Source organism: Schistocerca gregaria, chromosome X, assembly GCF_023897955.1.
Source record: "Schistocerca gregaria isolate iqSchGreg1 chromosome X, iqSchGreg1.2, whole genome shotgun sequence".
In the NCBI taxonomy this organism is placed as follows: domain Eukaryota; kingdom Metazoa; phylum Arthropoda; class Insecta; order Orthoptera; family Acrididae; genus Schistocerca; species Schistocerca gregaria.
In genome coordinates, this window is record NC_064931.1 from 628,052,512 (window position 1) to 628,078,670 (window position 26,159).

General features: G+C 43.2%; 1 protein-coding gene across 2 annotated transcripts in view; it reads right to left on the reverse strand.

Annotated features, from left to right (window-relative positions):
• Positions 1-26,159, reverse strand: part of LOC126297532 (plexin-A4) — an 861,252-nt gene that overhangs the window by 755,237 nt on the left and 79,856 nt on the right. Inside the window, exon 2 of one of the 2 annotated variants that reach the window (XM_049988441.1) lies at positions 25,288-25,320. The exons of the other annotated variant lie outside the window; for it this stretch is intronic. The gene's annotated coding sequence lies outside the window, so the exon portion shown is untranslated. The remainder of the gene's footprint in view (positions 1-25,287; positions 25,321-26,159) is intronic. 2 annotated transcript variants of the gene reach the window in all.

Sequence of the window (26,159 nt, forward strand, 5' to 3'; positions counted from 1 at the left end):
TCTCTCTCTCTCTCTCTCTCTCTCTCTCTCTCTCTCTCTCTCTCTCTCTCTCTCTCTCTCTCTCTGTGTGTGTGTGTGTGTGTGTGTGTGTGTGTGTGTGTGTGTGTGTGTGTGTGTGTGTGTGTGTGTGTGTGTGTCATTCATCTGTACTTTTCTAACTCTCAAAATACAGAAGTTGTCGGACGGAAAACACACTGGAGTTGGCCGAGTGGTTCACAACTGAAAGCTGAAAGCCGAAAGTTCAAAGTTTTGCTCGATTCAACCAAGGGCACACGGCTCGCTTGCTCGGGCCTTAATCCTCCAAACAGCTTGTCGTGGCAGACAGCCCGCAATTTCCGTCATTTGACGAGAGTTTTTAAATGGCGGTACGCCTCAGAGGAGTTGTGTCGCTCCAGAAATACGTTCTGATTGGCCTCTCCCTTTTCCTCTCTCAAGATATTTCTGAAACAAGTACAGCTCACTCGCTTCCGGAAGAGTTTAGCTTTGATGCCTCTCTGCGCTTTTGCAGCAAGCAGCGTATTAAATATTAAACAACGGAACTCCCGTTGGAGACAAGCTCAAAAGTTTGACGCTAAAGCACTGTGGACCACCGCATTTGGTCCGCATGAAAAAAAATGAAAAAATGCGGGAAGCGGAAGTCACAACAAAACCGGCCCGTCCCACAGGAACGCAGCTAGCAACAGGTCAGCCCACATGTCAGTGAATACGCGTGCCAGGTACGGACACTGGCAGGAACTCGGCCCGCAGCCGCTGAATTACAACATCCCACTGCAGTTAAATTTCGCATCATTCTATCATCGCACCCTTTCTCCAAACCGGGAACGACATACCGCAAGTGGTGCTTTCATCGTCTGAACAGTCCTTAGCATCTGATAGTACAAAGTACAGTTTTTGCGAGATAACATTCAAGTGATTCACAGCGTGATGCCGTATCAACAAGATTATCGTAAGTGGTGCGTTAGTCAAGCGCACACGAAGATCGCGCAACAAACTTTATAATATCCTGACTTGTTACACTTAAATGTGTAGCGAATATTTCATCCCTTCGCTTCTTTCTATATACAGCGTGGTCCATTGATTGTGACCGGGCCAAATATCTCATGAAATAAGCGTCAAACGAAAAAGCTACAAAGAACGAAACTCGTCTAGCTTGAAGGGAGAAACCAGATGGCGCTATGGTCGGCCCGCTAAATGGCGCTGCCATAGGTCATACGGATATCAACTGCGTTTTTTTAAAATAGGAACCCGCATCTTACATATTCGTGTAGTACGTAAAGAAATATGGACCACCTTTTTCGCTTTGTGATAGATGGCGCTCTAATAATCACAAACATATGGCTCACAATTTTAGCCTAACCGTTGGTAACAGGCAGATTTTTAAATTAAAATACAGAACGTAGGTACGTTTATATATTTCATTTTGGTTGTTCCAGTGTGAAACATGTACCTTTGTGAACTTATCATTTCTGAGAACGCATGCTGTTACAGCGTGATATTACCTGTAAATACCACATTAATGCAACAAATGCTCAAAATGATGTCCGTCAACCTCAATGCATTTGGCAATACGAGTAACGACATTCCTATCAACAGCGAATAGTTCGCCTTCCGTAATGTTCGCACAAGCATTGACAATGTGCTGACGCATGTTGTCAGGCGTTGTCGTTGGATCACGATAGCAAGTATCCTTCAACTTTCGCCACAAAAAGAAATCCGGAGACGTCAGATCCGGTGAACGTGCGGGCCATGGTATGGTGCTTCGACGACCAATCCACCTGTATTAAGTATGCTATTCCATACCGCTTCAACCGCACGCGAGCTATGTGCCGGACATCCATCATGTTGGGAGTACATCGCCATTTTGTCATGCAGTGAAACATCTTGTAGTAACATCGGTAGAACATTACGTGGGAAATCAGCATACTTTGCACCATTTAGATTGGCACCGATAAAATGGGGGCCAATTATCCTTCTTCCCATAATGCCGCACCATACATTAACCCGCCAAAGTCGCTGATGTTCCATTTGCCGCAGCCATCGTGGATTTTCCGTTGCTCAGTAGTACATATTATGCCGGTTTACGTTACCGCTGTTGGCGAATGACGCTTCGACGCTAAATAGAACGCGTGCAAAAAATCTGTCATCGTACCGTGATTTCGCTTGTGCCCAGTGGCAGAACTGTACACGACGTTCCAAGTCGTCGCCATGCAATTCCTGGTGCATAGAAATATGGTACGGGTGAAACCGGCATTCTCAACACCGACGTTTTTGAGATTCCCGATTATCGCGCAATTTGTCTGCTACTGATGTGGGAATTTGCCGCGACAGCAGCTAAAACACCTACTTGGGCATCATCATTTGTTTCAGGTCGTGGTTGACGTTTCACATGTGGCTGAACACTTCCTGTTTCCTTAAATAACGTAACTAACTATCCGACGAACGGTCCGGACACTTGGATGCTGTCGTCCAGGATACTGAGCAGCATACACAGCACACGCCCGTTAGACATTTTGATCACAATAGCCATACATCCACACGATATCGACCTTTTCCGCAATTGGTAAACGGTCCATTTTAACACGGGTAATGTATCACGAAGAAAATACCATCCGCACTGACGGAATGTTACGTGATACCAAGTACTTATACGTTTGTGGCTAGTACAGCGCCATCACAAAGCGAAAAAAGTGGTCCAACTAAAACATTCATATTTCTTTACGTACTACACGAATATGCAATAAAAAATGGGGGTTCCTATTTTTTAAAAAACGCAGTTGATATCTGTTTGACCTATGGCAGCGCTATCTAGCAGGCCAACCATAGCGCTATCTTGTTTCCCCCTTATGACTAGACGAGTTCCGTTCTTTGTAGTTTTTTCGTTTGATGCTTATTTCGTGGGGTATTTGGCTCGGTCACTATCAGTGGACCACCCTGTATAATCCGACGTCGCTTGCTCGCATCCGTTTGTGCTAATCTCGGGAACTGCTGTAGGCATTTTGAACTGGTTTTAACTGATAGATACACTGATTCAAGAGGAAGGCTTTTGTCTACAGGGTGAACATAAATAAAACCGACCAACTGCAGAGACGGCTACCTGAATAGAAATTTAGGAAAAAAGATCCTACGAACATGTTTCCGGAAACGCATCGTTACCGCGGCGGGTGGTGCTGACGAATGACAGTTCCTCAGACCACGTGGTGCAGCATACTCTAAGCAGCAGAATGGCCCGATATTCATATCGGGAACAAGCCGAGATCGTGTATGTATTTTTATTTTTAATGTCTTCGTTACTTATACCACAAATAAACTGAAACATGCTTATTATACTGTATCTTAAATATTTTCATTTGGAATTGCAAATAAATTTCTAGGAAGGTATTGTTGGACATACACGAGAACAGATACCTTCATTAATTTGCACTTGCTGTAGTAATATTCATCGTAGAAACAGGAGAAGCAGACATTTTCTCGTCATCTTTTACACGCTATAAACGCCGCATTTTTACCACCACACAGTTGTTTTGAAGTTTATATATAAGAATTTGGATTACATTCATAAAAGCTTCTCTCCCACTGCAGAGTTTGGTAACAAACAACTGGTAACGCATCATTTCGCCAAATAGTGGCGAGGATAACTGGCGATGTACAACGGAATGTATTTTCAAAACGGTTCAAATGGCTCTGAGCACTGTGGGACTTAACTTCTAAGATCATCAGTCCCCTAGAACTTAGAACTACTTAAACCTAACTAACCTACGGACATCACACACATCCATGCCCGAGGCAGGTTTCGAACCTGCGACCGTAGCGAACGCGCGGTTGCAGACTGTAGCGCCTAGAACCGCTCGACCAACCCGGCCGGCCGAATGTATTTTGGTGCAATCTTCTCCGAATGTGATTTCTTTTTCTCTCTCAACGAGGTAAGAGCAGTTTTGAAGATTTTTGATCGGATTGTTTAACTGACGATAAAGATGGACATCGCAGGGTTGCACTAGCGGAGTGCTTTCATTTTTTGGGGGGAGGAGGGGAAGGGAGAAAGAGGGGGGGGGGGGGACAACCACCTTAATACTGCACGATGGCAATTCTGCTCCATATTGAAAAATCTCCTATAATTGTGGCTTTGTTTGTCTCCCTTACGAGTAAATTAACAGAAGAAATTTTTCTCCTGAACACAGAGCTCCATCACATCAAATATAATATTTTGAGCATCACCTCGGTTTATTTGCAGAGAAAGTAACGTAAAAATTGAAAATAAAAACAGCTTCCGCATAGGGATTCGATCCCGCGACTTTTTGATTGCCGTCTGTTCTCTTTCCGGTGCACCAGCAGCTTCTGAAACTACCCCAATATAAACGCCTCACGCCTTTGCCTAACCACACCAAACACGCTTTTTTTTTTTTTTTTTTTTTTGTAAACACTCGGCTCCCTGGAGTTTCAACACCTGTCACTTCCATTTCTGGCCAAGCCCTGCGTATGCTATTAATTCTGTGATAACGAGTATGCTTGATCCCCTTGTCAGTACTGTCTCAACAGTTACTTACTTACCTCTATATACCTGAAATCAAAGGAGGTTAAGCCCTCCTGAGCTCACAGCATTAGGGCAACAACAATCAATGATGCTCAGATACGAACTCAAGCGTGAACTTTGTTAGTTCTATACAGTTTAGCCCAACAGCAGTGCCACAGACTTTCATCATTGCGGCTCCTTTATGTTACGCGAAAAAACGTGAATATGGATTGGGGCTAAGAAATGAAAGAGGAAGCCGCCTAGTAGAATTTTGCACAGAGCACAACTTAATCATAGCTAACACTTGGTTTAAGAATCATGAAAGAAGGTTGTATACGTGGAAGAACCCTGGAGATACTAAAAGGTATCAGATAGATTATATAATGGTAAAACAGAGATTTAGGAACCAGGTTTTAAGTTGTAAGACATTTCCAGGGGCAGATGTGGACTCTGACCACAATCTATTGGTTATGACCTGTAGATTAAAACTGAAGAAACTGCAAAAATGTGGGAAATTAAGGAGATGGGACCTGGATAAACTGAAAGAACCAGAGGTTGTACAGAGTTTCAGGGAGAGCATAAGGGAACAATTGACAGGAATAGGGGAAAGAAATACAGTAGAAGAAGAATGGGTAGCTCTGAGGGATGTAGTAGTGAAGGCAGCAGAGGATAAAGTAGGTACAAAGACGAGGGCTGCTAGAAATCCTTGGGTAACAGAAGAAATATTGAATTTAATTGATGGAAGGAGAAAATATAAAAATGCAGTAAATGAAGCAGGCAAAAAGGAATACAAACGTCTCAAAAATGAGATCGACAGGAAGTGCAAAATGGCTAAACAGGGATGGCTAGAGGACAAATGTAAGGATGTAGAAGCTTATCTCACTAGGGGTAAGATAGATACTGCCTACAGGAAAATTAAAGAGACCTTTGGAGAGAAGAGAACCACGTGTATGAATATCAAGAGCTCAGATGGCAGCCCAGTTCTAAGCAAAGAAGGGAAGGCAGAAAGGTGGAAGGAGTATATAGAAGGTTTATACAAGGGCGATGTACTTGAGGACAATATTATGGAAATAGAAGAGGATGTAGATGAAGACGAAATGGGAGATATGATACTGCGTGAAGAGTTTGACAGAGCACTGAAAGACCTGAGTCGAAACAAGGCCCCCGGAGTAGACAACATTCCATTAGAACTACTGACGGCCTTGGGAGAGCCAATCATGACAAAACTCTACCAGCTGGTGAGCAAGATGTATGAGACAGGCGAAATACCCTCAGACTTCAAGAAGAATATAATAATTCCAATCCCAAAGAAAGCAGGTGCTGACAGATGTGAAAATTACCGAACTATCAGTTTAATAAGCCACGGCTGCAAAATACTAACGCGAATTCTTTACAGACGAATGGAAAAACTGGTAGATGCAGACCTCGGGGAGGATCAGTTTGGATTCCGTAGAAATGTTGGAACACGTGAGGCAATACTGACCTTACGACTTATCTTAGAAGAGAGATTAAGAAAAGGCAAACCTACGTTTCTAGCATTTGTAGACTTAGAGAAAGCTTTTGACAATGTTGACTGGAATACTCTTTTTCAAATTCTAAAGGTGGCAGGGGTAAAATACAGGGAGCGAAAGGCTATTTACAATTTGTACAGAAACCAGATGGCAGTCATAAGAGTCGAGGGGCATGAAAGGGAAGCAGTGGTTGGGAAAGGAGTGAGACAGGGTTGTAGCCTCTCCCCGATGTTATTCAATCTGTATATTGAGCAAGCAGTAAAGGAAACAAAAGAAAAATTTGGAGTAGGTATTAAAATTCATGGAGACGAAGTAAAAACTTTGAGGTTCGCCGATGACATTGTAATTCTGTCAGAGACGGCAAAGGACTTGGAAGAGCAGTTGAACGGAATGGACAGTGTCTTGAAAGGAGGATATAAGATGAACATTAACAAAAGCAAAACGAGGATAATGGAATGTAGTCAAATTAAATCGGGTGATGCTGAGGGAATTAGATTAGGAAATGAGACACTTAAAGTAGTAAAGGAGTTTTGCTATTTAGGAAGTAAAATAACTGATGATGGTCGAAGTAGAGAGGATATAAAATGTAGACTGGCAATGGCAAGGAAAGCGTTTCTGAAGAAGAGAAATTTGTTAACATCGAATATAGATTTATGTATCAGGAAGTCGTTTCTGAAAGTATTTGTTTGGAGTGTAGCCATGTATGGAAGTGAAACATGGACGATAACTAGTTTGGACAAGAAGAGAATAGAAGCTTTCGAAATGGGGTGCTACAGAAGAATACTGAAGATAAGGTGGATAGATCACGTAACTAATGAGGAGGTATTGAATAGGATTGGGGAGAAGAGAAGTTTGTGGCACAACTTGAGTAGAAGAAGGGATCGGTTGGTAGTACATGTTTTGAGGCATCAAGTGATCACAAATTTAGCATTGGAGGGCAGCTTGGAGGGTAAAAATCGTAGAGGGAGACCGAGAGATGAGTACACTAAGCAGATTCAGAAGGATGTAGGCTGCAGTAGGTACTGGGAGATGAAGCAACTTGCACAGGATAGAGTAGCATGGAGAGCTGCATCAAACCAGTCTCAGGACTGAAGACAACAACAACAACATGTTTTTTTTCGCGTGTTGAACGAGTGTCTCTTCAGCAATTCTACGAGAGTTTCCTTTTCCCAGTCTTGTCGAACTGAGGTACGTAGGTAACACTGCGAACTATCGACATAACTGTCGGCTGGATGTTAAATCTAAGCAAAGAGAGAATTTCACTCGCTGAATTTCACAAAAACTGCACAACCCCCTGACGCGAAGGATACTATGATAACTGTGTACTATTACCACGAATCATTATAAATTCTTCAAAACTGACCTAACAATGAATTTTGAGATTTATGGATGAAATGGATAATAAATTATCAGCTGTGCAGATTAAATACGGTGTGAGACATGGTGTTCTTCATGGCAACACAAGCCCCACGTGAAATAAAAACGACACAGCAGAAGCTTAACAGTTTGCAACTATGAGGTACTCAATTACTCGTCACACTCCACACACATCCCTCGAGCTAACGTCCGCTATTATTCCATCAGTTTAACAATTTTATTCAAGACACGAAGAAATTACAGACCTTGGCTGCGAGTGTGTTTACGCCACACACATTATATATATATATATTCGGATGAATCCAGGTTCTGTTTTCAGCATCATGATGGTTGCATCCATGTTTGGCGACATCGCGGTGGACGCACATTGGAAGCGTGTATTCGTAATCGCCATACTGGCGTTTCACCCGGCGTGGTGGTATATTATATCTATATAATTTTTTTCAGTTTTTGGAAGCACACCGCACTGATCGTCTACGCTGTCTTCAGCCCAGAACGACGAACTTCGACCTCGTAGGCGAGTCTCTTGGCAAAATATTCCCACAGTATCATCAGATTCATTTCAAATTCACCCACTTTAATTCCAGCCAATTGAAGTTCTCCGTGTCGAAGCGAAGCAGCTTTAACTGCTCACTGAGCTGCACTTCGCAACAACCCACTCTTAGAACTGTGTTTATATACACATACAATTCTAGATCACTTGCCATGTTAATAACAATCTTATTTTCGTACCTCCACACTAACGTCAATGATACAAATTCTGACAATGAGGACTGATGTACTCTATGTAATGCAACCATTACAACTCAGAATTACTGAAGAGGCAATAACTGCCTTACTTCAGTCCAGCCAATTATCTCCAAAGGTTTCAGTTTTATCTTTATGGATGCTACTTACTATCCGACACGGAAGTAAATGTATACGATTTTTATTAGTTTATTTCCTATATAAAAAAGTCCGATACATATTATTCCCAAAAATTCTACTCTCCTTGTACAGTATAGTGTTGCACAATTTGTATAGTGTTCCAGAAAATTGTATGATACTCTTCTTGCTTTGTGAGGCTTTCATTTCTCGAAGCAAAGAGATAAATTTCGCTTCCCTAATCCAGTTTCTTGTGGAACGACTACAAACGGTTTCTCACAATTATAGTTCTTGTGAATGTGGCGGTAATTTATTATTCTGGTGGTAAAAGGATAAGCCATTCATTATTCGAGGGATATTGTCCAAACTTTCGGTAGCTTCCTGTGAGATTTTTGGATTACACCCTACTTGCTCATCTACTCTACTCCTATTTGTTACGAGCTTTATCAAAAATAGTCTCAGTACAACGTTACAAAGTAGACACACACTGAAATAACACAAAGACAGCGACGGTAGCAAAGGCGATGCTGACATATCAAGCGGATGTTTATAAATACTCTTGGAGGCCGCATGTCACAATACTTCGGCGCGGCTATAAACACAAGTTTTATCGCCGACAGGGCAATATACACACTAACGTTAAAATTAGAAACGAATTTCCCAATTTGGGCTGGAGTCGCATTCTTTATATTTCTCTCGTTGGCTTGTCGGCGGGGCTTTCCTCTTTTTAGTTCCGATGTGCTGTCTGGAATTATTTCTCGTCTCTTTTTCTTTACAAGGTTAAATGATCTGTTTCTACTTCTTTTCTCATGCTGTAAGAGTGAAGGATATTTTGGCAAAATTCTTTCCTTGCAGGTACGCTCTGTGGACAGAAAACTGTGCCGATATAGAATCATATTACAACTCCGTAATAGTTTCTGTATAGTTTCAGATGGTTCATAGCCATAATACGTCTCCTTTCTCCTACCCCTCCCTTTTCCGTGCAACTGCTTACGGTATCAAACATTCAAACGCACATTCCGAACACCTAAAATACCCTAGTTATGAGGTTACTTTTGATTTCCCACTTTCTTCGCCCTAGTGTGTGGCTCTGATGAGCATACGTATGTGATTTTTTCGGAGCCTGACAGTATTCCTGGTTCTCGCATCGTCCCACTAGTCCAAGGATAACTGTAAGCCCCAGAACTCCTAGTGACGAAACAAGCAGGAGGCGGCCTTAGTATGTAGGTGGCACCAGTAGATAAAAGTGTTCGTGACTCAAGACCACTATGAGTCGAAGCACACAGTGCCTGTGGTTGCCACACGGCAGTCTCACCCATATAACACAACAACAGCGTACGCTCGTGTCCTGCTCTCGGATTCAACGGCAAATCAGCCGTGAGATATTTCAGTGATCTTAATTATCTTCATTGTTACCTCTACACAATGTTTACTACTAAGCGGACCATTTTGTTTCCTCGGGGCTGAACAATGCATTCAAATGGCTCTGAGCACTATGGGACTTAACAGCTAAGGTCATCAATCCCCTAGATCTTAGAACTAATTAAACCGAACTAACCTAAGGACATCACACACATCCAGGCCCTAGGCAGGATTCGAACCTGCGACCGTAGCGGTCGCGCGGTTCCAAACTGAAGCGCCTAGAACCACTCGGCCACAACGGCCGGCCACCATGGGGCGGATTTGAGGCATTTTGAAGCAACGAATGGCGACATTGTGCTGTAATATTAACATACTGGGATGACTCTTCATTCGTTGCTACCTTGCGCGCACCTAAGTTTTGAGGTTATGTTTTATCGACAAGTTTCTGAACAAGTGGGGAGTCTTTATTGATTAATTTGGTTTTTGGATGCATTCAATATGTAAGAATGTGTCGGGAAACCACTCATAGGAGTAACTGACGAGCGCGTCGGAAGTAAGAAGACGACGGCAATAGATGCAGGGGTGGTGGTGGTGGTGGTTAGCGTTTAACGTCCCGTCGACAACGAGGTCATTAGAGACGGAGCGCAAGCTCGGGTTACGGAAGGATGCGGGAGGAAATCGGCCGTGCCCTTTCAAAGGAACCATCCCGGCAGTTGCCTGAAACGATTTAGGGAAATCACGGAAAACCTAAATTAGGATGGCTGGAGACGGGATTGAACCGTCGTCCTCCCGAATGCGAGTCCAGTGTGCTAACCACTGCGCCACCTCGCTCGTTAGAGATGCAGCAGTGAGTATAGGCTCTTCCAAATAGATTCATTAGAATTCACGAGACTACATTTTTCACGTCAACAAGGACAGAAACGTGGAGCGAATTTTAACTTACGCATCGAACTAAAATTTACTTTGGCGCCAGTTTCAAGTTGCCAGTTTACATGGTAGCCAATGGGGGTTTGCCTGGTGCAGTTACAGTGCCGCTATTAATTTCAATAAACCTCGACTGACCTATAATACATAATATATCAAATATGAGCACAAACGAAACTTTATTTCTCAAAACATTATGTCTATACGTAATACAAACAGTAAATTTTGTATTTTATTTTATTAAAGCATCCTGCCTTTTATTTAACGACTGCCCCACAAACTTGGGGCGTATGGTCATTAAAATGGAAGTATTCCGAGTCTGTATGATTCCACACATCTTTAACTATATTCCAGAAATGTTGCTTGCTTGTTATATGAACTTTCTAGATACGTTTGTGCAATTCATCACAGAGTACTTCTGTAGGATTAGAACCAGGGCTTTGGGACGGCCACACCGTATAATTCAATACCTTCTATTTTTCCTTTGATGCAAATTACTTGTTACAGAACGCCGACCCCTGTTTTGGCTCATTATCCTATAGTAATGCGAACCCTTTCCTATTACGGGTAATCCACATGGTATCATATGATACTGAAGTACGTGATGGAAGTGCTTCTGGTTTATACACCTTTTTATTTTCACAATGTCACCTACTCTGTCTTCTGCAAAACATTTCCAAACCATAATAGAACCCCCAGCACATTTAACTAACGCACAATAGTTCACGGACACTTTGCAAGGATTGAAGCGCGCCATGACGTCAAAAGCCCAGGAATGTTGACGGACGGCATCCTTCTGTTGCAGGGCAATGCCCGCTCACGTTTTACCAAGGTTGTTTGGTCTACGCTGTAGAGGTTTCACTGGGAAGCCCTCATGTCCCATACAGTCCCTACCTCTCTCCATGCGATTTACGGATTTTTGGAGACCTGTAGAAAGACATTGGTGACAATCGATTTGCTCGGACGAAGACATGCACGCCTGGGAACAATCATAGTTCCGTAAGCAGCGGCCAACACCTTCCCATGAAGACGCACAATGTCTCTTCTCACAGTGGGAGAAATGTATTAACAGTTAATAGCGATGAACACTTTACGTACTTCCTTCTCCACCCGTCTCGTTTTCGTTTGATTGCCGCCTTACACATGAGCTACGCATAGTCTTAGTTTTAGACCCGCCACCACCCTTCTGATGATACACAGGAGTGTACGCATCTCCATGCACGGTGGTGACAAGCACAGGAGGAACCGGCACGACGTCAGCGGCGGCTAGCCTCACGTGACTCATTCAGCCAGCGGCGGACGTAGCTGCCTCACACCGCCCAGTCACCTGTATATCAGCACTCACTTTCTGCTCTCAGATCTTAACATTCACAGCAGAAGAAGAATAATCTACACGTTGGTACAACGACAAAATATTTTGTGACGCTAATTGTACCATACTATGATACAAAGAGCATTTTCCAAAACACTCCTGCATGTAAGTGCATTTCTTAACAATGGGCTGCATCAATGGTATATCGACTCATAAGAAGCATACAGATTTCGCATAACATCACTGAACACTATGGCTTTTTTAAAGGGTGGTGGTAAGAAGTCTCCGTCTACGCACCTACCCTTCCAATAGCATTGGGTACGCAGCGACGCCGCATAGCAACAGGAGATACGTTCGAAATGGATGGGACAAGTATGATTGTCGTCTGCATTTTCACCGTGCGACCGGTGGGTACGCGGAACATCGAACGTTTGTGCAAGGAAAATGAATATATTGATTTTAAATACTAAAATACCCCAAGGTTGTATGTGCATACATGTAAAAGGTGTACCATTGTAGAACCGGACGATTCTTTTCGAATATAAATACTCTGTAGTACTACGCATACGCTAAAATTTTTCCAAAGTTTCTATCTTCATGTAGATGATGTGGGGAAATCGGGTGAATATTTCTGAAACGCTCAGTATATCGCACACTTTCCACTGCTGCTCGGTATCTCCCGCAACGTTACATGTTGTCCTGCAGTTTAACAAAACATTTGTATGCGAATGCACGTAACACCAGGGAAGATCGTAAAGTAACGCACAATATTTTTTTTTTCTCCCCGGGTATTGTAGCTGGAATGTTGAAATTTCACGACGATGTTGTTTGAAGTGTGCGCTACAGAGGCTATTTTGTCTTCGTGTGCAGCTCTAGCAATAGAAGACAGAACTACGAAACAGACATGGCGCGCATGTTACTGTTGTCAGCTAGTGAAGAGCAATGAAGTGTAGATCGATACTCGTAGGCCAAAGGGCATAAACCAAGTGGAATTCATAGACACATGCGTGGCGTGTGTGGGGATGACAGTATGGACCGTAGCAACGTCTCCATATGGTCTGCATTCTTCCAAGAGGTCCGTGTGAACCTTAGGGATTCGCTAAGCTTCAGGCGAGTAGTAACGGCTGCAGCCCCTCAGAAAGTGGGAGCCATACAGGTAGCTATTTTGAACGATCGGCGCTTGCATCTGCGAACCTTATCGCAGCATTTCAACATTTCCTATAATGCGGTGTATGATACTGTCCAAGACACGTTGAAATTTTGTTAAACTGATGCTCGCTGGGAGGCTAAGAACCTGACAGACAACCACAAGGTCCAGCGAATGATGACAATCTTGGATCAATTAATGTTTTACCCCGCAGTAGGGCACGATTTTCTGAAAGGAATGGTCGGTGGTGACGAGTCGTGGGCGTACCACTACACGCCCGTAACCAAACATGGCTCTATCAGCAGCAAACCTAGCCGCATGAGCACCAAATTCTGAAGAAAGAAAGAAAGAAAGAAAGAAAGAAAGAAAGAAAGAAGAAGCAGATTCTGAAGTGATGAGACGGCTAAGAAATTCACAATGTCACTGTACAATAGATCGGTTTCTATCCGAAATCTGCTCTTCCTCCCACTAACACCGGCTGTACAGAGCTGAATAGTAAAGGCCACCATGGCTCGCACAAGAACACATCGTCCTTTTCTTCCGTTATCAAACATGGGTTCCCATCTGTACGTGCCCTCCTCGCCTGTTGCATGGCTGGCAACTTTCCCACCCTTTCTGCTTTATCACCGAATTGCCAGACCTCCCGTGGCGTAACCTGTAACACCAAGACTACGACTCACTGAACGTATAAGGATGGCGGAATTTTGGTGGGTCAGCGCGTGCGCGCTTTTGTGTGTGTGTGTGTGTGTGTGTGTGTGTGTGTGTGTGTGTGTGTGTGTGTATTACATGTTTCAACATCCCTGTTACAAATGCGAGGCAGACAAACCTGCAGAACATTCTGACGCTAGCTTTCAACAGGTATACGAAAGTACCCGGTAGCATATTCCGGTTAACTCAGAACGGTCGCTTGTTAAAGATTCGAATAGGTATCTACGATCCAGACCAAGTACGCTTTATCCTGGCGTCATCGAAATGATCTTGTGAAAGTGTCAGAGTTGTTTCACGTCCTTAGTGGCCCAAGCTTGATTATTGATCTGTATCGTCAGTAGATTCTTAGGAGGACGCCATAAGGTACAATGGTGTTCTGAAATTGATTTGACGTTTCAGCGTATCATCATCTCTTCACATCCAAACTTTAAATTACTAGAATCCTGCAGTTAAGCAACATTCTAGTATTTCCCATTTTCCCACTGATCACCAGTCAAAAGCGTGAATAACCACCTTCTGCAGCGCGGACGGCAGCAATACATGCGGGAAAAGCGTCAGTGAGATTCTGGACGGTAACGACAAGGATTTGGAGCCATTCCGACTCTAGTGCCGTGGCTAACTGTGCTAGGTCTCTCGGTTGATGATCCATGGCGAAAACAGCCCGATCGTGGTTCAAACGTCTCTGAGCACTATGGGGCTTAACATCTGAGGTCATCAGTCCCCTAAGGACATCACACACATCCATGCCCGAGGCAGGATTCGAACCTCCGACCGTAGCAGTCGCGCGGTTCCGGACTGAAGCGCCGGCAACATGAACTCGGTTTGTATCCACTGGTATTTATCTCCTGTGCACAGCGGCCAATGCCGAAAGACATATTAGCGCTTTCGTGCTATATAGTCTCTAATTACGCTTATTTATAGGCACTCTTGTTTTCATCACAGCGGACATCACCATTGGTTCTTGCTCCATTTTATATATTCCGGTCAGCAGTTTGGGGCGCTACAAACCTCTTAATTATAATTTAACGGCCAGTCATTAAAGAAATTACAGGCGATTGGATGTTCGAAAGGGGGACAGGCGAAGGGGTCAGGTTACACCCGTGGCACAATAAACGAAATATTTTGGAATTTTTTTGAAATTATTTGGAGAACCGAAATGAGGATTACGGCACAGAAATTTGAAGCCAGTAGTTGTCGAATGGAAATCAAGTTCCGTGTGTGTCACTAATTGCATAACAGTCACGATACCAACTGTAAATACGTCTGTTCCTTGTTATAACGCGTCACTGAGGGCGGCCTCTTAACATGATCGTCCAACCTAAGGTTGAAAATTAAACTTAAGAACGGCCATTAATTACAGCTTTGTTAATTAAAAGAGTTCCATCTATTTTTCGGACGAACAGTGTATAAATGTGGGCCCTTTAACAAGAGAACCCGACCCGAACCAAAGTGAATTGTTTGTAAAATTATAAGTAAAGGTATAAAGAAAAATCACTAAATGAGGAAGGTGTTTGGAGTTATTAGACGAATTTCTTTTCAAATATTTCAAATGAATTTGGAATGAGCAGTCACATTATTGCTTTTCTTCGCCTGTTCTGTGAAAGTAAAAATAACGCCATAATAATTGTTCAATTGCATAAAAATAATATATTCTATGTAGCATATTTGTTTTGTCAGCTCTTAATTATACATACAAACATTTTTAATAATTTAAAAGCTACCGAACCACACACACGTGTTTTCTACTTTTTTTTTATCGTAGCGTCAGTTAATTCAATTGTGGAGCAATGTAATAAATACTGGCAATCAGTCTGTGTGTTTTCAAAGTGTTCGGCGGCTGAAAATAACTGAGTACGGCGAGCGGAGAAATAAAACGACCTATGCAAAAAAAAAGCATTTTTATTTGTTTGTTGATTTTTTTAATAACTGAACATGTGTCTGAACATTTTGATGCACTGAATGGATGCACAGGAAACTACGCCAGTGTTTTATTTTCCTAAGTCTCGGCTATTTTTTGTAATCTCAGTTTAGTTTCGGCGATGTATTGTATTTGCCAGTGCAGAGAGGACGTTCCGAAAGTTACGTAACGCTGTTGCAATACCTTCGTACTATGTTATGATGTAAATGTTGTCTTGCTCGCGCGCGCCTACTTGTGTGTGTGTGTGTGTGTGTGTGTGTGTGTGTGTGTGTGTGTGTGTGTGTGTTAGTAGACTATTGATCTATGGAAAAGCTGCCTATCGTCCGTGTCGAACACAACTACGTAAGTAAGCAGTGCTGGGAAAGGATCTCTAGGGTCCTTAGCAAAGTACAAGCTTGCATGACCCAACTTCAGTTTCGATTCTGCGCGCAGGCACGCGGCTTGAAGACCTAGAAAGCATAGTCCCCAACCTCTGGCATCCATTACGTATTCCTCTACAAGAACGCCAGCTAGTAAATTACCTAAGCTATAACGACAACAGCATGTAAGAAATTCCAAAAGAAAATGATAGCGGCATCAGAAGTGAGACCAACAAAGGCTGCGTCACAGCAACTTCGTGAAACTAGCGGGTACGGAAAACATCGGTAGAGAAGTACACAAAGAACGAAGAAAAAAGGAGGGAAGGTTACATTTGAAACGATATCGCGCTCGTTACAGACAGACAACTACCTTGTTTGGATAAGGACAAATACGGAAACAGCAGTAAGCACGCTCAAGGAACGGTCATGGCATTCGGCTGACTGACTTCTGGAATACCAAAGGCAAACATGTAATCAACTCGCTAAGTTGTATATCCCTAACCTTCCCCTGTTATCCAACCGGAGAAACGTGGAATCCAGAGCACGTGTTGTTTCTGACGAATGCTCCCATCGTTGAGAGGTGAAGGCTAGGTTAAAACGAATACAGAAAAGTCTCTGGTGCGACCGAGACTCGATCTCTCGACCTTTCGGTTTTTATACGCACGCATTATCGCAAGACAGTCAGGTCCGACATAACTGTAGTTATATTAGAACAAATAAGCCCTCGGTCACAAATATTAAGTCAAAATTGACCAGGTTTCGACGCTACTATGAGCGTCGTCTTCAGAATTAGATTGTTCTTATTGCAGCCCTTGTTCACTAAAGTACGAGCAGCCCTTAGCGGCTCGTCATCTTACAACTATTCATGACGTCGCCTTTCCGGCTTAAATCTTTTTTAATATGTGACTTAAGTACTGCATCTTTTTCCAGTCAGTACAAACTTTAATTTTATTAATGTATTACATACCTAATATATTTTAGAACAGTTAGTCTAATTCTGAAGACGACGCTCATAGTAGCGTCGAAACCTGGTCAATTTTGACTTAATATTTGTGACCGAGGGCTTATTTGTTCTAATATAATTCTGACACGTTCACTGAACCTTAGCAGCTATGTTCCAAGTTTTATGACTATAGTTAATTCATCTATGAGTTTTAATGAGTGAGTTTGCGTGTGTCAAAATATGTGACATGTATGGCCATATTTTTTGATTGCACTGGCTTAGAAGCTTAAATTATTTACACTGCCAAGGTATCTCTAGACCTAGTATCTGATATAAATTTCAACTTTATACCTCTGCTCGTTCCTGAGAATAAAGGGGTCTTAAGAGACGCACAAACAAACAGACAGACAGACAGACAGACAGACAAACAAACGAACAGGCAGACAGGCAACAAGTACAAAAAATGTGTGATATAATTACAATTAACAATTTTCGTAGTTTTTCCTTTGTTTTTACTGTAAAATATTGCTTCTAGTCAAATTTCATGACTATAGGTCAACGGGAAATGCCCTGTAAGTTTTGATGATTGAGTCTGAAATGAATGAAATTTGTGACTTGAATGGCCGATCTTTTGATTGAATTGACTCAGAAGCTTAAAGTTTTAACATCGCGAAGGGGCTGTGGAAGATAGTAAGTGATATAAATTTGAACTCGATACCTCTACCCGTTCCTTAAAGAATAGACAGAGGGACAACAAAACCATCCTACACGGGTTCCGCTTTTACCGACTGAGGTACGAAACCATAAAAAAAAAGTTTTCTCAGCCTGAATGCTGGTTTGAAGACCACAGTGCTTTACAAGGTATGGTCCAACTGGAGGTGGTGTGCCGTTGCCTTCATCCGATCTTTAAAACAATGTGTCCAGCCACTTACAGGTCCTATATTTTAAGATCGACTCCGAATCATGGTGCGACTCGGCATTTTTCCGCTTTAAAATATCATTGACAGAGGTGAAAGAAGCGCGAGGTACCTGGACGGGAATGCAAACTCAGTTCTTCTGAAATTAGATTCGAGTGTTATGCGACCTTCCTAAAGTAGTGCGTCAGACGTAAATTTTGTTTGTGTATGGTGGTATTTTAAGTGTTTGGCTATTGCATTTTCTGAGGCACAAATTGGGATTCAGGCTAGAATTTTCCTAAAGCAGCGTCGGACCTAAAAACGGCTCTCAGGCTGGCCGGTCGTTAATTCACCACGCAGATTCGATTCGGTATGGATCATCTTCCTGTCTCGCAGGTTAGCTCGCTGTGTACTACGATATACGAGCAGGTCATAATTTGATCTCTATCGCAGCAACAATTTCTAACGCCGGAACAACATATACCGCATGACAAAAAAAAGTGAAGCACCGAGAAGGGGAGGATGAAACACAGTGGAACTTCGCGGGATGATGCGTTGTTATTTCAGTGATTACAAAATCGAGTAAAATTTAGAAAGAACTTGGCAGTATGTGTCCACTTGTCACCCTGGCATGGATGCATGCGCTGATTCGGCACGGAGGGATGTCAAAGCCATTATATGGTCTCCTCAGGCAGGATCGCTCACTGTTGTCGTAACTGGTCTTCGATATCCTAGATACTCTCACTGGGAAGGAGTTGACCTCCGAGCTGGTATCACACATGTTCCGTTGGGGACAGATCAAAGGATCTTGCTGTCCACACGAGTCCCCAGAATCATGCAGACAGTTCACACGGATACGTGCAATGTGCGGAAGAGCATTGTCTTGTTGAAAAATGGCACCAACGATACTATCGCATGAGGTAACACATGAGAGCTCAGAATGTCCGTGACGTACGGTTGTGCCGTAGTTGTTTGCTCTATCCCTAACAGCTGTCACCTGCAGTCATATTCGATGGCTCCCCACATCATGACGCCAGAGTAACACCGCCACGCCACTGCAAACCACTCGAAGAGTGGGGGTTCACATCAGGTCAACACATTTCTCACCGACGATGGTTACTTCGGGTAGTACGGAAACGCGATTCATCACTAAACCCATGCGATGCAAGTCATCAGCAGCCCATGTTTCTCCAGTCAAGACTGTACTCCAGACGCATCGCTGTGTGTTGTGTTAACAGCAGCCTACGCACCGCACGACAATTCCCTAATCCAACTGCTGCTATTATCCGACCACTGTTGTGGGACGACAAATTGTTGAAGAGAGGCCGTTACTTGTCGGATGGCAGGCGTAGATGTGAAAGGGAAGCGATGTGTTCGGAGCACAACACTGCGATTAACCGTTGTGGTGGTCGATCGCCACCTTGACGGCGAGTAGGGCTGCCGTCACGTTCCCATGCAGCCTAACATCGAGCAGTTGTCACATGCGAATATCCCACAAATCAGGATGCAGCTCGATTAAACCACAGGGACAACTGGAGACCCATTTCAAACACTGCAACTGTCGATCGCGGTGTCTCAAAGGGGCAGGAGGTTTCTGCACGTCCTTTACAATCATCACTCAACATCTGATACTGCTCACGCCCGTTTTATTCCCTACCAGACCTGGTAACAACGCTAAACACGAAAAATTCTAATGCACTCTGGTGGGCGTTCTACGTGCCACAGAGAATTGCAACTCTAGTGATTTATGTACTTAAATGAAACGACGGAATACAAAAATGCAGCAAATGAGCCAGGCGAAAGGGAACACACAAGTCTTAAAGAATGACACCGACAGAAAGCGCAAAATGGCTGAGTAGGGATGGCGAGAGGACAAATTAAAGTCTGTAGAAGCATGTATAACTAAGTTGAAGATTGATACCGCCTATTGGAAAATTAAATAATCTTTCCGAAGAAAAGAGGCTGCTGTATGAATATCAAGAGCTCGGATGGAAGACTCGAGCCAAGCATAGAAGTGAAAGCCGAAAGTTAGAAGGAATATATTGAGGGGCTATAGAATGGACATGAAAGTGAAGGCAATGTTCTAGAAAGGGAGCAACAAGTAGACAAATATATGATGCGAGGTATGATACTTGCGAGAATAATTTGGCAGAGCGCTGAAAGACCGAAGCCGAAACAAGGCTCCTCGTGAATAAATGAAATTCCATGAAAACCGCTGATATCCATGGAGTCAGCCATGGCAGAACCGTTCCTCCACCTGGTGTCCAAGATTTATGAGACCGAGGAAATACCCTCAGACTTCAAGAAGAATCTAATAAATCCAGTTCCAAAGAAAGTAGGTGCTGATTTGTGTGAATATTACCGAACCATCAGTTTAAGGCGCCATTTCGGACCAATTCAGGCACGCTGGGGGCACTGCCGACACTAAGTCTTCTCTTTGAAGGCATGTTAAGGAAAAGCAAACCTACTTTTATAGCATTTTTAGATCTGGAAAAAGTTTTCGACAATGTTTACTGGAATACTCTTTAAATCTCTGAAGGTAGCAGACGTAAAATACAGGGAGCGAAAGGCTATTTACAACTTGTACAGAAACCAGGCGCCAGTTATAAGAGTCGAGGGGCACAAAAGATAAGAGGTGGCTTGGAAGTGAGTGAGACATGTTTTTAGCCTATTGCCAATGTTCATTGAGCAAGCAGTAGAGAGAACGAACGGAAAATTTCGAAAGGAAATAGAAGTTCATGGAAAAGCAATAAAAACTTTGAGGCTTACTGTTGACATTTTAATTCTTTTAGAGTCAGCTAAGGACTTGGATGAGCAAATCAACGAAATCGATAGTGTATTGAAAAGAAATAAGTGAAAATCAATAAATGTAAAACAAGGGTAATGAAATGTAGTCTAATTAAATCAGGCGATGCTGAGGGAATCTGATTAGGAAATTACACATAAAAAGTAGTAAATGAATACCTCAATTTGAGCAGTAAAATAAATGTCGACTGTGTAAGTGGAGAGGATATAAAATTTAGACTGGCAATGGCAATAAAAACGTTTCTGAAAAAGAAGTTTTTTTTAAACATAGAATGTAAATGTGCTAGGAAGTCTTGTCTGAAATTGTTTGTCTGGAATGTAGCCTTGTACCGAAGTGGAACGTGGACGATAAGCAGTTCAGATAGGAAGAGGAAAGAAGCTTTTGAAATGCGGTGCTATAGAATAATGCTCAAGATTAGATGGGTATATGGCGGTACTGAACAGAATTTAGGAGAGAAGAAATTTGTGTCAGCACTATACTAAAAGAAGAGGTTGATTGATAGGACACAGTAGAGGGAGGCCAAGGCTTGAATACAGCGAAGAGGTTCAAGTGCATGTAGGTTGCAGTAGTTATTCGGAGGTGATGAGGCTTGCAAAGGATAGAGTACCATGGAGAGTTGCGTCAGACCTGTCTTCGGACTGAAGACAGCAAGGTTACTAGTCACTTTAGTTGCAAAGTTTCCGGAAGGAACACTGTAAGAAGAGGGGGTAGGAGAAGAAGTCGAAGGATCGGAACAAAGTACGAGGGGCGTTCGGGAAATAATGCAACGCATGTCTCTATAGGTGGCAGCGTTGCAAGCTGCCTTCACGTCAGTAGGGGGAAAAGTCCCAGGCAGCGTTGTCTATGAGTTTCTTTTGGTGGAAAACCACAGCAGCGCAGATATTCATACGCGTTTGCAGAATGTCTACAGAGACATGGCAGTGAACGAAAGCACGGTGACTCATTGTGCGAAGCATCAGTCATCGTCGCAACAAGATCGCGCAGACCTGTGCCTACCGATCGCACGCATCTGTCACTTCTGCAACGTTGGAACGTGCACACACTCTCATTCGACGTGATCGATGGATCACAGTTTAACACATCGATGCTCAGCTGGATGTGTGTTAGTACTGCTGACACACTTTTCCACCAGTTTGAGAATTCGAAGGGGTGTGCCTGCTGCGGTCCTTACCACCGAACAGAAGACTACGAAGAACCACAAACGACCATCTGTGCGGAACTGCTTGCTCGTTACTCTTTATCGAACATCGTCACTGGCGATGAAACCTGGATTCATCACTTCGAACTGGAAACAAAACGGAAAACCATGGAGTGGGACCACAGATCTTCTTCCAAGGACAGTCTGGAACAGCGCGACCGCTGCGGTCGCAGGTTCGAATCCTCCCTCGGGCATGGGTGTGTGTGTGTTTGTCCTTAGGACAATTTAGGTTAAGTAGTGTGTAAGCTTAGGAACTCATGACCTTAGCAGTTAAGTCCCATAAGATTTGACACACATTTGAACATTTGAAGAGCCATATGTCTTTTACCTTGTCACACAACAATCAATCCTCTTCGGTATCTGGTATATTACATAATGTACACAGCGGTGACTCGGCCAATCGAATAGAGTGAAGTTTAGAGTTCGTCAAAATTTTCCTGTTTACAGCAAAGTACCAGGTCGATCTGACATACGTTGGCACGTTCCGGCAGTGAATATTGTCCCATGTTGTTTCCCAGTTATAACAAGGATACTTTTGTTCTACTTCATTTCTGGGTTTGTCTTTCATCAAGTTTTTGTAAAGTTCTTTCACTTTCAACATGTCTTTTTCAGGGATCCTTGCCTGTATGTAACTGTTTTCCATTAAAAAGTATTTCAAGTGGTATAGTCCGTTGGGTATGTGTTGGACATTTACAGGTGCACTGATGTCAGCAAGAGCTATTTCATTTAACAAATGTGCAGCAAGGGTGCCACGTGGTTCTTTCCATTGTTTGTATGTGGTAGAAAGATATAAGGCTTGCGCTTTTTTGCTGATATCGGTGAGATTTAACCCACCACGTTTCGTAGGGAGCATCAGAGTGTCATATTTGACTTTGAAAATACGTCCGCGGCACCACTCAGCTACCGTTGCATTACTTATTGAATGCCCCTCCCAGAAGCCTGACCGCAGCACTAAGTAAATCTGCAGGCTCCTCAGACCGGAAGAAAGCGAGGACACGCCACCTGGACCTTTGGTCATCTGTTGAAGGGGTCAGTGTGCTACGAAGGAAATGGCAGTACAGGAGACACACACTGCCAGCGAGTCAGAGAAAGATTAGCTGGGCTGACATTGGCGCGTTCCCACGGCGCCGGCAGTCCACACATGGGCGTGCAGGCGAGCGCGCAGACTATTGCGACACGGTCAGCTTGCGCACTCTGCTCACGAACGCTGCAGCCCCGCCGGCTTGTTCCCGCACAGGAGCACTGCAATATATCCCCAGCTTCTGTTGCCGCCTCGCCGAACAATGGCAGCCCACATTCTGTGCGTCCGTCAATCATGCATATTACTTGCAGTCGTTGCGGGATCGACTTACGAGTCGTCATCTGCGGATTCTTGGCAAGGTCGTTCTACACATAAAATGAATAATCCTTGTAATACATAGCTACGCATATAAAGTGGACACACAAGCAACGGGTGAACAGCGGAACGACATTTCTATCGACGCATGAGCGTAGAAGAATTCTTCAGCAAAAAACAATATCGCATAAAGCTTAGGTGACTGGCAGTTTGAACACCTCGTGACAATAGTAGTCAGGTTATTCTAAGAATGCACATATGCTTGCTGGGGCCTATTTGGTACAAAGCTTGTAATCCGCCTCTAACGTATTTAGTTCCTTAACTTTGCAGCTGTCGGATTCGAAGCCTTACAGAGAGAACAAGCTTTGTTGCTATATAAACATGCCCGTGTCGTCTAACACGAACGTATTTCTCTTATTCTCGTCAAATAGTGAAGTTCCTCAATCATGAAATGAAAAATGCAACTTTCAAATAATAGGAGTACATATCATCCTACCTCGTTTTATTGTCCTTCAGGCACGCAACACAGTCCCTAACAATGACGAGCCTCATACACTCTTATATTAACAAATGGTTCAAATGGCTCTGAGCACTATGGGACTTAACATCTAAGGTCATCAGTCCCCTAGACTTAGAACTACTTAAACCTAACTAACCTAAGGACATCACACCCATCCATGCCCGAGACAGGATTCGAACCTGCGACCGTAGCAGCAGCGCGGTTCTGGACTGAAGCGCTCAGAACTGCTCGGTCACAACGGCCGGCCTTGTATTAACAGTTAAGCTCGTTCACATTCATGCCGGAGTAACCTTCGCTGAATTTCCACGTTAACTTAATGGGTCATCACTGTTCACGGGAGCCGTTTCGTATTTGTTCCCATAGCAATATATTCCACTGACTGACATTGCTGACAAGAAACCACGATGCTGTTTCTTCCACAAATATCATAAATAATTACGCGCACTTTCCCGCGAATAAATCATATCACAAATAACATTTACCCTCTAAACTCCTGATCAGTTGTTCAGCAAATTATTCTAACAATTTATGCGGGAACCCAAACGACGACTATCTGCTCACTTATTGAACGCTGAAACCAAGTTGACACTTGGAGCAGTGGTTGATGAAGCGATCCTAATGGAATTTCCCGCTTAACGGTCGCTCCCATCAGCCACCGAGCCGAATGTCAACTTACTTTGCGCAGACAGACGCGCGTAACGAGTAGCTGTTGGGCACTGTTGACGACAAATAGCAACACAGTGCTCCCGCCAGAGAAAAGGCGCACTATTCTTGGGAGAGATTCAGAAACAAGCGATGTTCAAATGGCTCGGAGCACTATGGGACTTAAACTCTTAGGTCATCAGACCCCTAGAACGTAGAACTACTTAAATCTAACTAACCTAAGGGCATCACACACATCCATGCCCGAGGCAGGATTCGAACTTGCGACCGTAGCGGTCACGCGGTTCTAAACTGTAGCTCCTAGAACCTCACGGCCACTCCGGCCGGCCGTGATTTATGATCTGATTTGTTCGCGGGAATGTGCGCGTAATTATTTACGATATTTGTGGAAGAAACAGCATCGTGGTTGCTTGTCAGTAGTGTCAGTCAGAGCCATGGGAACAGATACGAAACGGCTTCCGTGAACAGCGATAGCTCAATAACTTGAAGAAATACCTGTTCCTCCTCCTCGCCCTCCTTCTTCTTCTGAGCAATCACTAAGAATAGTCTGATATGGAAATACATTCTTGAAATAATAATAATAATAATAATAATAATAATAATAATAATAATAATAATAATAATATGCAAGTAAGAATAGTTTTATGAACACTGTCACTGTATATTTCCAAGTTTCTCATGATACTCACGATAAACAAAAAAAAAAGGTGACTTCGTTATGTTCATCGTCACAATTTAGACACACACACACACACACACACACACACACACACACACACACACACACATTTCCTACAATTTAAGGACACAGCTATATGAAAACTAAATTCGTGAATTATTTTAGATTAAGACATTATGTCGTAACGGAGAAGTATTCCGTAATAGGGCTCGTCTTAAAATATGTATTATTTATAGACAAAAATCATACAAAATTACCGGTTTCAGCTGTCACCACCAATCACCTCAGATCTGTTAAAAAAAATAAAAAATCTCGATAAATCTAGATATAAAGTGAAATTAAAAATAACATTCACTTAAAAGTTAATTATTATAAAAGTGACTGTCGTGTTATGTTACTGCCTCGACAATATATATTTAAGAGATTGCTGCATGTTTAAGGATATACGACATCAAAACTGGGACTCAAAGACAAAAATGACAGCTGGGTGTTGTGGAAATAGAAATAATGCTCTGTGGTGAGAAGTGCACTAACGAAGACGCTAATAAAGATTAAAACTGGGCGCGTCTTATTCTGTTGCTGTTTTGAACAGTAACATTGTTTTCAAATTCGGAAAAATCAGAGCTGCGAAAAAACACGTAGTTTAAATGACCGTTACATATTAGGATAGTGTACCAACCGAAGTCAAAGCTTGAGACTACGGCGCAAGTATACATACGCATCGATAACAGTCGTTTTCAAACAGATAAAGTGAAGCCGACTTATGACCCGACAACTCTCGAAGCAAACGCTGGTGGTAAGCTCGAAACGTGTTGACCAAGCAGCGGTGCGGCTTCCCCCTGTCTACACCCAGCGGCTTAGCAGGCGGATTTACCTGCACACGACAGGGAGGGCACACCATATCGCATTTCCCACCACTCCAGAAAGTAGGGGAGCGCTCAGCGCTGGCGCCATATATACACAAGCCAAACGACGACCCTTCCCCCCCCCCCCCCTTCTCTCTCTCTCTCTCTCTCTCTCTCTCTCTCTCTCTCTCTCTCTCTCTCTCTCTCTCTCTCTTCTCCCCCCCCCCCCCTTCACCCTGCTTACTCGATAATAAAAAATTTCGCATTAGCTTGGTCAACGCGCT